The sequence below is a fragment of the Thunnus thynnus genome, chromosome 16 (genome assembly GCF_963924715.1).
Source record: "Thunnus thynnus chromosome 16, fThuThy2.1, whole genome shotgun sequence".
In the NCBI taxonomy this organism is placed as follows: domain Eukaryota; kingdom Metazoa; phylum Chordata; class Actinopteri; order Scombriformes; family Scombridae; genus Thunnus; species Thunnus thynnus.
The window spans coordinates 29,116,826-29,131,200 of record NC_089532.1 but is presented as its reverse complement, the minus strand read 5'-3'; the positions used below and the strand labels follow the sequence as shown (position 1 = coordinate 29,131,200).

Below are 14,375 nucleotides of genomic sequence, written 5' to 3'. Positions count from 1 at the left end.
CAGCAGACAGCTTCAGATGTTTCTGCCAGCATCTGCTGTTTATATATATATATATATATACTAGTCCCTAGTTAAACACACCCAACAAGGTGTTAAAACAAGGTGTTACTTACCTCAGACATGCCCAACTTACCTTAGACATGCCCAGCCGTGTCATCCGAGTCACCATCCAATCATGGTGCTAGGGGGGCATATCCAGCAACATCATATGCGTCATCACGTCACTAACCAATCATGACGCTAGGGGGCGTGTCCACGGGTACGCATGCGCATACAGCACACCACACGCTTTTCTAACGCACGCGGACAAACGCGCATAGGTATGACTTCTATACTACTCTTGTCCCATTACTTTCTGTCCCCTAAAATTGGGACTATGTGTGAAAAGAGCTGCACAGTTCATCTGGATTGTTTTTAATTTGTTGTGTCTTGAAAAGCATTCTATAAATAAAATGTATTGAATGTATGTACAGAACCAGTCAAAACTTTGGACACACCTACTCATTCAAGTGTTTTTCTTTATTTTTACTATTTTATACTTTGTAGAAGCCAAGATTATTTATTATTTTTTTATCCAATGTTAATATAAAAATATTGATTATTGCAGCTTTAAAATAATACAAGTTTCAGTTATTTCAATAATCATCTATCTTAAAACTTCAAATCATCCTAATTTTCTTATATGAAATTACATTTTTCACTTTCAGTTGTCATCAGTCACGCTAACAGCTCACTAGCATGTCATAGCTCACTCATGAATACCACTGACCTGAATTCTCATGCCCTGCTCCTTTAATGTTAAGCATCTGACCCAAATGACAAAGGATTTCATGTCAGTATTTGAGCAGATAGTCAGATTATACTCTATGCCATGGGTCAACCTTTAATCTTTGTTGGTGATTCTGAACAGCTGAGGCATGTGTTCATACACAACATGAAACACTTTTATTTTCCTCTCTTCACTAAGCCCACATGTATCATAATGTTCCAGTTTTATTTCGGTAGTAATACACTTTACTATTCTGCTTAATAAAGACTGGGTCTGGATATTTGTAATTGATTTATAAATAATAAACTGTATACTGTATGATATTTTATGATTTATGCTGTTTTCTCATCTTAATGACTTACTAACAGATTTATTTTGGGTCAGTGATGTGTTTGTCAGGCAGATCCAGGTTACATTAAATGCATTGTGGTGTGGTGCGCTGACCCTCTGATCTTTCCTGCAACACCATTGGCTCAAACTTTACCTATGACATACTCTTCGGTCAATTTGAGAAAAATTGATGACTCAATATCATCTTTACAATAAGGAAACACATCTTTTACAACTTCAAATGACCTACTCTAGCCTATTTTACTTCAAAGTGACTTATGTAGAATATTTTTCCCTTTTTGTGGGAAAAAAGGTTGAAATGTACAGAATGTGTGTGAGAATGTGTGTATGTGTGTTAAAGTATCATTTTAAGCTGTAGCCGGAACAGCTAACTTTATTTGGACTGCATTATCTAACCACGATACATAGAGGAGCTTTTTTGGAAGTGCTTTTCTTTTCATTATTTTTAGGGTCTGTAAAAAAAAAATCCAAATATTTTCAGAGGTGTTTCCTAGAAAGAACTACAGTATGTACCTTTACTAATAAAAAGAAAAATAGAGACAATTTCCAGTTGGTGCACTTGCAACTAATTAGTGCACAACAAGTTTGCTGAAAATGTAAAAATGTGAAATTTGTCTTCAGGCATGTATGAAATTCAACATAAAATTTCAACATAAAGAGTAATAGTGACTGAAAATTAAATTGAGCTTTTATTTCAAGACAATACCTATTTCCCTTTAATAACAACTTAACTTGTTTGTCATCACTATTGTTTTTTTACAACTTCAAACAGTAACATTTTCTGTTGTAGCTCAACATGGACTCTGATATCTGTGTAATATCATAGGAACTGTTTGATTTGTGTATTGGTGTATCCTCCTCGCTTTAATTGTAGTTTATTTTGTCTGTGAGAACTTGCATTTTTTTTGCATTTTCTTCTCATCCAAATACAGCTCGTCTGCTGCCACTATTCCAAACATGTTTGCTGCCCCATATTTTTCTGTTAATAGAGAAAAATGTACTTAGATGTTCTCAAGCATTGCCAAAGTCTTCAAGGAATAGTTCCTCAGCTTTGGTAAATGTAATTATTTGCTTTCTTTCCAAGAGTGAGATGTTCAGATATCGATCTGTGTGTCATGTACAGAGTTGGAGTTAGGATGTTGTAGGGAAACAGCTAGCCTGGCTCTGTTCAAAGTTCAAAAATACACCTACAACACCTCTAAAGTTCACTGATTAACGTGTTGTTTAATCTGTACACAAACAGAAATCTAAATATGACCATTTTAGATGGAGTTGTGTGTTTCCTCCTGGCCCACATCTTTGTGCTAAGCTAGGCTAAACATGTTCACAACGGATATATTAAATAGACCTTGACACTGCATTTTGAGATGACACCCCATCTTGGTGAGAAACGTTTCTCACCAGGCACCTAAACCTCCTGCATTTTTAGAGCATCCCTACTACAGCATAGAGACTGGCTGAGAGCATGCATGTAGGAGACTTCCTCTGACTGAGCTGATGTCCAACTGGCACACGAATGAAATGAAAGAATTTACTTCCATTTACTTCCAGACTAAAGGAAAAACTGATACAGGTCTGAATGCTATGTCCTTATAGTGAGGGGATCTAGTAGCTCTGTTATGCTGTGGGGGGCATTTTGCTGGCATGGTTTGGGTCAACTTGTCCCCTTAGAGGGAAGAGTCACTGCAAATCAATACAAAGTTTTTCTGAGTGATCACCTTTATCCTATGATGAAACATTTCTATCCTGATGGGAGTGGTCTCTTCCAGGATGACAATGCCCCAATTCATAGGTCACGAGGGGTCACTGAATGCTTTGATGAGTATGAAAATGATGTGAATCATATGTTATGACCTTCACAGTCACCAGATCTCAACCCAGTTTAACATCTATGGGAGATTTTGGACCAACGTGTTAGACAGTTCTCTCAGCCACCGTCATCACAACACCAGATGAGGGAATATCTTTTGGAAGAATGATGTTCATCCCTCCAGAAGAGTTCCAGAGATTGTAGAATCAATGCTAAGTCTCATTGAAGCTGTTATGGTGGCATATGGTGGTCCAACACCTTACTAAGACATTTTACGTATGTATGTATGTATGTATATATGAAACATAATTGTTGCCTGGATTATGATCCCTGACAAATGCTTTTTGTAGTCTACAGTTTTACATACTTGTGTGACAAACTTTCATATTGCTTCATTGTTACAAGCAGATGTTATGGATATTGTTTTGCAGGTATTTAGTATGAATCTCTCTTCCTTATTCTTATCAAAACATAATCCAGGCAGCATTATGTTTCCTTTAAAACTACTGCTGTTGCAAATTAGTAGTACTGTATGTAAACATCATTTTAAAGAGCCAGGGTTGGAGATTGATATCAATCTTCTCATGTCACTTTTGGAAAGAAGGAAAATTAAAAATATTTGCTAGAATATTAATATAAAGTATTTCCATATTGTAAAACCATACTATAAATTTGATACATAACACATACTAATGTGAATTGTCATTATAAAAGCACAGCAAGCAAGTATAGTGAAAATGAGGGATTACTACAGTAATTAAAGGCAACAAATTATCTAACAAATAGTAAACTGCTTAGAACTGTGTGTTTAGTAAGACTGAAAAGAGAAGATGCAGTGTTTACTGTTAAAGATATATGTTCAATATGATTACTGGTTTTCCACATGAGACTGGCTTTAAGGCTGTTAAAAGTATGTTCAATCACGGGTCCTCACAGAGAAGAAGAGCATCGTCCAGTGCCATTACAAATCTGTACATTTTACCTTATCCTCCATAGATCCTGCAGACTTCTGATCCTCTCTGGAGCAAAAAGGAGAATCTGCGCAAAATCCCAACAAGCCTTTCAAAGAGTGTGACTGTGTTTGTTGTGTTTAAGAGGATGATGCTGCTGCTGCAACAACAGCAGGCTGGCTACTCAGTGTGTGAAGAAGTGCTGAGAGGATGCCAGCTGTTCAAGTGCATTACAGCTTAGAGAGAGAGAGAGAGAGGGAGAGAGAGAGAATTGGAGCAGCACATGCATCTACAGTAAAACATTTAACCCTCCATCCACATGTGCACACTGTCATGTGAAAAGGTTTAATCATGTTTATGACCCGATCGTCTGTGATGTGGAATTACAACTACAAAATGTCAGCTGACTTCCAGCTCATCTGGGGAATAGCATGCTTTGAATCTCTATTACACACACACACACACACACACACACACACACACACACACACACACACACACACACTATGTGTGAGCACAGGCCTGCATGTCTTTGGTGAATCTTTGTGAAATGTTTTCCATGAGGATTAGGATCAGGAAGCCCAGATGAAATCTCTGACTTGTCCTGCTTTGAAAGTTGTCATTTTAATCTCAGCTTTTGTTGCACATGATAACAAAACAGCATAGAGAGAAAACACTCTGATAAAATATGAAATTCAAGTAAAGTCATAATATAATGACAGCTGGGTTATATCCAACCCAGTCTCACATCAAAATGTGACATCAAAATGTGAGACTACGTTGGTCCACAGTGCAAAATGTATTAGTTTCACAATAAAGGCTCTAAAATTCAAAAAGTAGCAGCTGCAGCCTGCAGGGAGGCGGGGTTGGACATCCAGCCCCGCCCACCTCCAGGACATCAACCATGCTTCGTTCAGGACAAGTGGGAATTTCTGAAGCTTGTCAACGTCCTGTTTAACTTGCTGCATTTATGACACCTGCAAACTGTAGGATTTTGTCAAGTCCTTTTTAATATAGACGAGTGTTGTCATGTATAAATCTAAATGGCAAAACTGGAATTATATCAAACAAAAGAGAAAGACCAGACAAATGAGGCATTTCTTTGTCCATCATTTACTTTAGTCTACGCAGTTCTCAATTGTATATTTGTTTTATTAGCATGTACTTTAACTATTTTCATTGTTCAATTTATATTAACATAAATGCAGAACTTAGTGCTTTGCCTGGTTTTTCATAATGCTGCTTGTCATTTAATAATGCCACCTAATGTAAGGAATATGTTGTGTGTGAAGTGAATACCTTTCAGTGATATTAAATAATACAAATATTATTATTGGGGGTTTGATAATCAGGGTTTTCATTATTAGATAATGCTAGTAACAAAGGAGAAAGTAGTTCTATTGATTTAGCTACAATGGACACACTTCTCTGATTAAATATGTTGCAGTATGTTGGGTCATGGGAGGTTTGACTTTGTTGGCCAAATATAGAAGATTTGGTCGTTCATGTCTCCTTTTATTGAAGTAGCACATGGAGGTATTATATAACCAACTCCACCAGATTTAGACCTACTGCATACAGTAGCCTGAATCCAAACTCAATAACTACTGACTTTGCTTTCATTTTTCTTTCTGCATCTCCTCTATTATATCAACTTAGACAGATGCCTACCAAATCAGAAATGTCAAAATCTTACGGAGCTTCAAATTTGAACACAAAGGAATGCACACAGATCCTTTAAAAATGTTTTAATTCTGAGAGGATGACAAGATTACAGGAGTCAAGGGTACTACATACACATCATAAAGACGTCCCACAGAGATTAGCTTGGTGCAAGAGTGTCAACATAAAATTGCATTTCAATCCAGTTGTAAAAATTAAAGCAAACTCAGTATCACATCAGATTGATTTAATCATCAAACAAGACAATTTCAAAGTCAGAGACAAACAGCTGGTTAAACAATGCCAAACACCTCCATTAAATTACAATATGGGACAAGACATTCTGTTACTGCCTCTTTAACAGCTCACACAGCTGTGCCACTGATAAAAGGGCAATGGTAACAGTGTGTTACTGTATGCTCCATACAGTCAGTGGTTCATGCACATCAGAGACAATCACTGCATATGCAATCATTTCTCAGTGGAATCTACTGTTGCCTTTGGCAAAGATCTGAAACTTGCCCAACTCAAACCTCCGACATTAAACCATTTCCCTGCTAAACAATTTAAAATTATGGACAACACAAGCTTTTTTCACAGTTTAGATAATACACTAACTGACAAATCAGGCTCTTATGAAACACACTGTTCCAAATGTACCAAACCTGTAAAAAGAAAACAAAAGACCCAAGAATAAACAATTTGTGCATTTTAAAGCTGAACCAGATTGATGACAAACATCAAGAGTAGGTGGAAAATTTAGATAAAGTGCCCCTTGTTTCCAGGACATCTGTGATGGAGATGCCTGTAGTACAAAGAATTTGGTTTTGACACTGAAGTCAATATGACTTCATGATAAGACATATGCAAATATTAATTATACATTCAATGTGAACATTAAATTTCCTCTGTAATGTGTTTGCTAATGCAAAACAATAGCACATGAACATGAGATGAGACTGTGTAAATTTACAGCAGAGGTCTCAGAAAAAACTCACAGTATTATACTGTAATTAATGCTACAAATGGCAGAAAAAAATAAAAAAGTAGAAAATATTATTATAATTTTATATATATTATTTACAAACAGTAGTACATGGACTATAAAAGAGCGATAAAAATATATGATGTAAACAACAAAAAGACTGATCTGTTTCCCTCATCCTGACATGCTTACTTACAGTGGTTAATAAGGTCCTACATTTACCAGAGTTCATTTCTACGACCCTCAGACAGCAGGTAAGGCTGAATGGCAGCATGCCCACAACACACCACTGCCTGGAGAAAGGAAGACCTGCACATAATATCACCTATAACTAGTTAGGTATCTCTTGAAGTAAATCAATGAAAGTATTACAAAGTTATATGATCAAGTTAAAGTATGATCAGTAATGGCTGCTCTTTATGGATATAAAGCAAGACTGTATAATGTTTGCTAAACAGTGGCCACTGTGACCTCAAGTGGCAATTACAGAATAACAGCACATTGAGTTGAGAGAGAAGCTGTGTCCTAAATCACTATATTTACTTTCGGCCAGTTTGTTGAGGTGTCAGAATTATCAGTGTAAAGTTTATGCACTAAATAGTGCCCCCAAATATGTCCACAATGGACGGAAAAAGTATAGTGTCCATAGCATGTATACCGCTTAAAGTCTGCTTTTGATAGCTGTGAAAATTACAATTATGTTCCATTACAACATTCCAATGATGACACAAAATGATTATGATATATAAGTGTCTGTAGTATCAATTTATTACTTACTATTGTGTAAAGTCATGAGTGTTATTTATTATAATGAATGAGGGAGTGACCACAGTTCTGTGATAAATGAATTAGTGTAAAATAGCAGCTCAAGAAGTAATTTCTCTTCTGAGAGACTTAAAATAAAACCTGATGTTTACAGTTAATATTTTAAACTACTTAAACTCGATTAGCAAAGTATTCAGGATCATAGTAATTTTGATCCCTAGATGTAATCCACACTTCCCACCGGTCCTGGTATTCTCTGTTTCTCTCCGTACCCTGTATGTTTGCAGCTATCACAACCTGCAGATCTGAAGAGGTAACACCCCCCATTATCCTGGTAAACTGCACAGTCAGCTGTGGATCAACTGTTGGTGGAGGGCGTGGCTTCTTCTTGACTAAAAGGAAAATTGGAAATAAAAACAATAACATGTCATTAAAAATACTTTATTCCTGTGTAGTAAGCAGGGATATTTGACTGACCTGTGTAACTGTGCAGGCACTCAGATTGGTACAGTGGACTGCACTTAAAAGACACTTGAAACTTTGCAAGCCTACAGTCACATCCCAACCACTTTAACACTGTTTCAAATGTCTCTACTGTGACAACAGTAAAGTATACTGAGAGGCAGATTTCATGGCCTTTTTGTGCTGCATTTCAGACACATCACACAACTACAGATGCATGTAGTGTGCAGATATTCTGTGTGGTACTCAGCTTTATGCCTACATATTTATTTATTTTAAAGTACGTTGTGTAGTAAAGAGACTGTACATTCAATGTATTCTGTATTCAGAAAACATGCTTGTTAATACACAGAATTCTAATTAATTAATTTTTGTCATGTGTTTTTTCTATGAGTTTTAAGAGTGATAATAAAAATAAGAGGTCTTACCACATCTAAGCAGAAATATCATTCCACAAGAAATCAGAGTGATCACAGTAACCACAGAGCAGAATCCAGTTATTATAATAAGAATATCCCATTTGTGTAAGTCATAAACAAGGTGTCTGCCATCAAGGGTACTCCCATCTGAAAAGAAAGAAGATTCTGAAAACACATTCTGACCACTGAAGTTAGCCACCATGTCAATGTAGGTATTTACAATCCTTAAAACTGAGATTAAGAGAACTCTAATGCCAAAAATCATACACAATACCACCAGAACAGAGAGTTTGAGGGGAATTCACTTTTTTTTTTATGCAACCAATACAGCCTGTATATATTTCCCACATACCATCACCAGTTACATCATAAATTGTTGGTTTCACATAGCATCATTTTTTGTAATTCTATGATTATTTTGAGATTGAACAGATTGAACACATCAGGAGAGAAATTACTATCCCCTTCTATCCTACACTCCATTTACATGTTTGTTATCATTCCAAACCAATCACATGTTCCAGATCCTATTCCAAGCAACTGCATAAAGGAACAGTTCACTTTGCTGAGAAGTCCTGTTCTCAGAATCATCAGTAAGTCTAATTTTTCTGGTATCTGGAATTGAAAAGACAAATCCTTGATCCATACACTAAGCAATTAAATATTCAATCCAGTTGCAATAAATCCAACCTTTGTATGAGTTTTAATAAAGTAAAGAGTATAGTTTTTGCTAGTAGAATATGGCTGGTAGTATGTACAGTAGGTAGAGTATATTTCTACTAATACTTACAATACTGTATATTGCCATTTGTGAAGCTGTAATTAGTATCAGTGCTGAACTACCAGCCTAGCGTCCAAAGAAGCATATTTGTATTTAGCTGTGTTCAGAGAGAACACAAAGTGAATTTTTGCATGACTTTAACCACTGGATCATTTGTGTTTATTTGCCCCAAACAGCCAAAATACATTACTGTACATTAACTATAAGCTAGCTAGCAACAACATGCACCACGTATTCACGTTCACTCACACCGCCAGGGGCAAATTCACATCTACTTGCGTCTTTGCGTTGACTTTGTATGTAATCACGTTGTGCGAAACATTCACTGCACATTCTGTCTGAACACACTGTTAGACGCGGAACAGCTCACAATTTACATCCCTTGCCAATATAGTTATCCAGGGTTTTGCATATTTGTTCAATATCAATGTTTTATCTGTCATCAGCATTAGGATTTCTAGAATACTGAGAAAAAATTAGAAAGACAGAATTTCAGAGATGCAGGTCTATTCATTTTTAAAATGTCAAAGGTCTTACCCCAAAAGACAGTGATGCTATCACCTCCAGTTTGTACTGTGCAGCCGTAGGTGTTGGTGTTTCGGCTCAGTGAGATCCCAGCTGTCAGTCTAATGATCACTGATCCATCTCCAGAAGGCAATGGTCCAGTCACTGTGATCCAACTGGCCCTGGAAGCCCCGTTTCCAATCAGATGCACTGACCTCACTGATTTGTCAGTACTCGTCACGTGACATCTCAGTAGTACCTGGTCTGTGTTAGCAGTGGACTTTGCAAAAACACGCAGTTCTGGGGGGAATAAAATAAAAGAAGTGTGTGTGTGTGTGTGTGTGTGTGTGTTCATGTCTGTATTTTATCAGGGCAGCTCTAACCTGCTTTTCTGTTTCTGACAAGAAGTATATACATGTGTTTGTGTACATGTGTATATTTATCTGGACTGCTCCAGCTCTCACCTGTATTTTGCTTTATTGGTCTTAATTTAATCCTCTGAATCATTTCTGGACATTGGTATCTGATGAAGCCTCTAAATATTGAATTCCTTGCTTTTTTATTGTTCCAGAGATGTTCAACAGTTTTTGCAGAGGGAGACTGGGATGTCCATCTCTGAGATTCAGGGTCAAAGCTTATGAAGTCGATCCCATTCACTGCCCAGCTTTCAAAAGCAGAGACAGTCCCATTGGTTGACTGGATGCAGCCACGCCGCCGTTGCACGATATCTAGGAAGTATAAGAATTATTAGTTTTTGTTGCACAATATCAGACACCAAAATGAAAGTTATTTACACAGAAATATATTGGGAAAACTTACACACTGAGCTGTTGATGTATTTTGGAATGTCATAGAGTGTTGGCACAATATCAACATAATCACAGTGTGGGGGTAAATGTTTGGATTGCAGGGTTTGTTTGAACTCTTCTTTCTTGGTCAGGCTGTCACAGTGAGAGATTGGGGTTCCATCAAATACAGTTAGTTGCTCAGTTAATGGAGGATCTCCAGTCCTAACACGTCCTGTAGACAAGAACACCAGAGAATGGGAACCTGAAAAAGAAAAGATATTTGAACAATCAAAACTCAGACACCTCTATTATCTGTGTTAAATGCACTGACACATATTGATTGAATTCATTCAGTGATGTTTTTAAGGTCTGGGCTTTATCTTGAGGCCATGACACTGGACTGAATGTTTACCATTGATCATACTGTACACAGGTTTGTAGTCTCTCTGAGGACAGTCCACTGTAGTGAGCAGGACCTCACCAGGGGAGTTTTCTAATCATGTAATGATGTAGTGAGTAGATTGTTATGTAAAAATTGGTAAAATAGTGTAGCTCTGATTGTAAACAAGTTCTTGTGATCTTCCTCCAAATCCATCTAAGCACACAGCACATACTGCTATCACAACAAGAAAGAAACAGCTCTAACTTAGTGATTTAACTAGTTTGACGAGCCATGTGACCTATCAGAATGATGCTTATCAATCAAAAGAAAATTAAAAATAGTTCTACAGTCAAGACGTGGGTCATTTAACTCAAACAAACTTCTGTAGTTCCATAAAAAAGTATTAAATGTTATGTTGTCTTCACCTCAGTAGGAGGCCAGTAACTTAGTACATGTATATGATGCACTGGCTGTTTGTCAGACTGTACTTTTCTTCCACATTTTACTTGACTGTAAGTTGTAATCAGTCTATGATGTAGCAAATGTTAGACACATAGGCTAATGTTTTGTTTTAATGATGAAGCATAGAAAATGTAGCCCAGTCAGTCACTATTTCACAAATCACCACCCAGGTGTTGCTCAGTTGATACAGGAATGAAATCATGTTACAAAGATGAAACTTTACTGCAGCACCACCTCGCCTTTTTAGCTTATTGGAGGTGTGGAAACTTAACATTTAAAATATGAGTCTCCACAACTCCACCTTATAAATTTTGAGTAGATAATATGGTTCTGATGTGCAGCCTCTGGTGTTCAGTCAGAAAAAAAAGGAAGTTGTGCAACACATTTACTGATGTGGATAAAGAACATTACTGACAGAACTCTTACATAATAATTGGTATGTAAGACTTGTATTGTTCCACTGCAGTACTGATCATTTTGCAAAGGTAAAAGACATTAGTCCACTCACCCATCTACCCCCTCTTCTCCTAAAGGGGGCTGAATTGCTGCTGGATATTCAACACATACACACAAGACAGCAGGATATTGAGATTTTTCCTTACTTTTCTTTACAACACAGTTAGTTTGGCACATAGTCCTTAACAGAGCAGAGACAAACACATTACTGAGAAGGACTGCAACCAAACAGGTTTTCAAAACATGTCATTGGGCAGACTGCCATGATATGTACTGCACACTTACACTTTCGATTTGGATTTCATCATATATTATTCATATCTAGGCCCCAGTCAGACTATCAACATAATATTCATGAAGAACACCATATGTGCTCACTGTCATACCACTCTGAACACAGCCAGTCAACTGATCTATGAGGATAATACAGTCCCACATTTAAGTGAAGTGAAGCACTAATTGTACAATTCTGAGCTTAGCTCATACATGAGTGTTTCCATTTTTTCAGCTATTTTATACATCTTCTCCACTACATTACAGAGGAAAAATATTGTACTCTTTACTCAGCTACATTTATTATGTATTTATAGGCCCTAGTTACCAGTTGTTTTGCAGATTATTATTTTGTACAAAAACATCTGATGACAACAGTGCCATAATATTATGAAACTGATTTATGCTTCATAATGAGCACCCAGGGATCAAAATGCAGAACATCATACCAAGAAATATCAAAATCTTAAAAGTTTATTCTCTTATATTATAAGAGTCTGAGAGTCTACAGCAGTGCTAACAGCTCTGTGAAGCTGTATTGAGGCACAGTGGTGCTTGAGCTGACATCTGCATGCTAACATGTTTGCAATGACAATGCTAACATGCTAATGTCTAGGAGATAATGTTTATCATGTTTGTCATCTTAAAGGACAAGTTCACAATGTTTCAAGTCTGTCTCAAAACAACAGTCAGGAGCCCAAATGAACATGTAAACATGTTTTTCTTGCTGTAATCATTCCTCCTGTTCATACTGACCATTAGGAGATCCCTTCATAATGACCTTACAATGGAAGTGATGGGGAAGGAAAAATATTGTGCTCTTTACTCAACTACATTTATTATATAATTATAGGTCCTAGTTATCGGTTATTTTTTTTGTATAAAAACATCTGATGACATCAGTGCCATAATATTATGAAACTGATTTCTGCTTCATAATGAGCACCCAGGGATCAAAATACAGATCAACTTTTAAAATATTTTAAATCCTGCAGTTTACATTCATCCTGATTCTTTGTCAACACATTAATGTCAAACTGTCGATCAACAGGACAGTCAGCAGGATGTAAGATTGCAGTACCTTCATGCTCATGTTCACACACTAATAAGAACATTTCTCCATAGTGGACAAAAACTCCACACAGTCCCTTTAATTACAGACCAAAATCATTTCTTCAGTGTTTCTCTAAAATACTAGATATAATTCTTTTTCATCTGGAACTCTATTCTTGGTGCAGCTCAGGGGCCTCCAGCTCATTTATGTCCCTTACTGGATGAATACAGCCTCAGCAGCACAGTACAAGGTAATTTTCATGGCTTCAGTTGCCAGAAGCGGAAGCACACAGATCTCTCCAGAATCACAAAACACTTGTCTGTATATATGCTGAGTTTTGCCTCTTTCATTTTGCTGTACATTTTTATCTCCAAAAGACTCATAAAAGTGCATCAAAATGCAACTTCATGTAACAAATTAATGTAATCAAGGCAAATTAAAATGTGGTACGATTCTTACTTTCAGCCTTTCAAAGTTTAGTTTTAATGTTATGATTAACGAGGGGAATCACATCTCATAAATTAACATCAGAGTTCAACCAGTAATATCATCCACATGTCATCTGGGGTTTTGCTGAAACATCAATACTTGGTCTGGTCTGTTTTACATACCAGGCTGACAAGCTATTTCCAGGTTTAACAGTCATTCTTCTGTACAGTAGTCATGATACTGTCTGAAGTCCTTGTTCCTGCTTATTTATAGTTTATACTTGATTACAACTGCACCATGAAGTTTCTTATTTGCGTGTCGATGTCAGTAAATCCAAGAATAACCAAGTTAGTACAGTGTTATCCTTAATGCAAACATCTTCCCACCTACTTCCATACAATTCCAAAATAAACTGATAAAGTGCCAGGCTTACTATGTGACATGCAAATTATACACATATCTATTAAATTCACATTTATTTGTGAATTTGCTTTAGTGGATGTAACTACAATTAGGATTTAAGTTATTGCAGCAAAGTAGTTTGATCTCCATACATCAATCACATCTGAGGACTCTCAGCCAAATATGGTTCTCTTGACAACATGCAACACAGGAAAAGATAACATGATAAAGCATTAGCTTTAGTCAAATCAGCAATACCACTGTGTAAAAGAAGACCTGCATTTCTAATTTAAAGATCCTGCTCTGAGATCAGTTTAAGAATTACAATTTCCTTTAAATACAACTTCTACTAAGTCTGAGACAATACAGTCTTGTCTTAAGTCGACTGCTACAGCTCTGTCTTTACACAGTATGCCTCAATTCTGCAGTAGCACTGATGAAATGTCACTCACCACATCCAGCTTCAAGACAGAAAGACAGAGAGAAAAAAGAGTGAATTAAACGTTTAATCCACTTCATCTGCATCCTGTGGCACCATTGTCTTGCTTTTCAAAAACAGTAAAAGGGTGCAAGAGCAAAAATCAGAGTACGCAGTCAATCTGTCATTTGTTTACCACTGAGTTTAACTGAACAAACAGGATAAACAAGGGAGGGATGTACAGACATGACGT

General features: G+C 36.7%; 1 long non-coding RNA gene across 1 annotated transcript; it reads right to left on the bottom strand.

Annotated features, from left to right (window-relative positions):
* Positions 1-7,486: 7,486 nt before the first annotated feature.
* On the bottom strand, positions 7,487-10,180 carry LOC137200280 (uncharacterized). Its single transcript, XR_010931938.1, has 4 exons — positions 9,923-10,180; positions 9,492-9,758; positions 8,183-8,320; positions 7,487-7,684 (listed from the first exon to the last, which is right to left on the bottom strand). It is a non-coding gene; the product is annotated as an uncharacterized lncRNA (long non-coding RNA).
* Between the last annotated feature and the right edge of the window lie 4,195 nt (positions 10,181-14,375).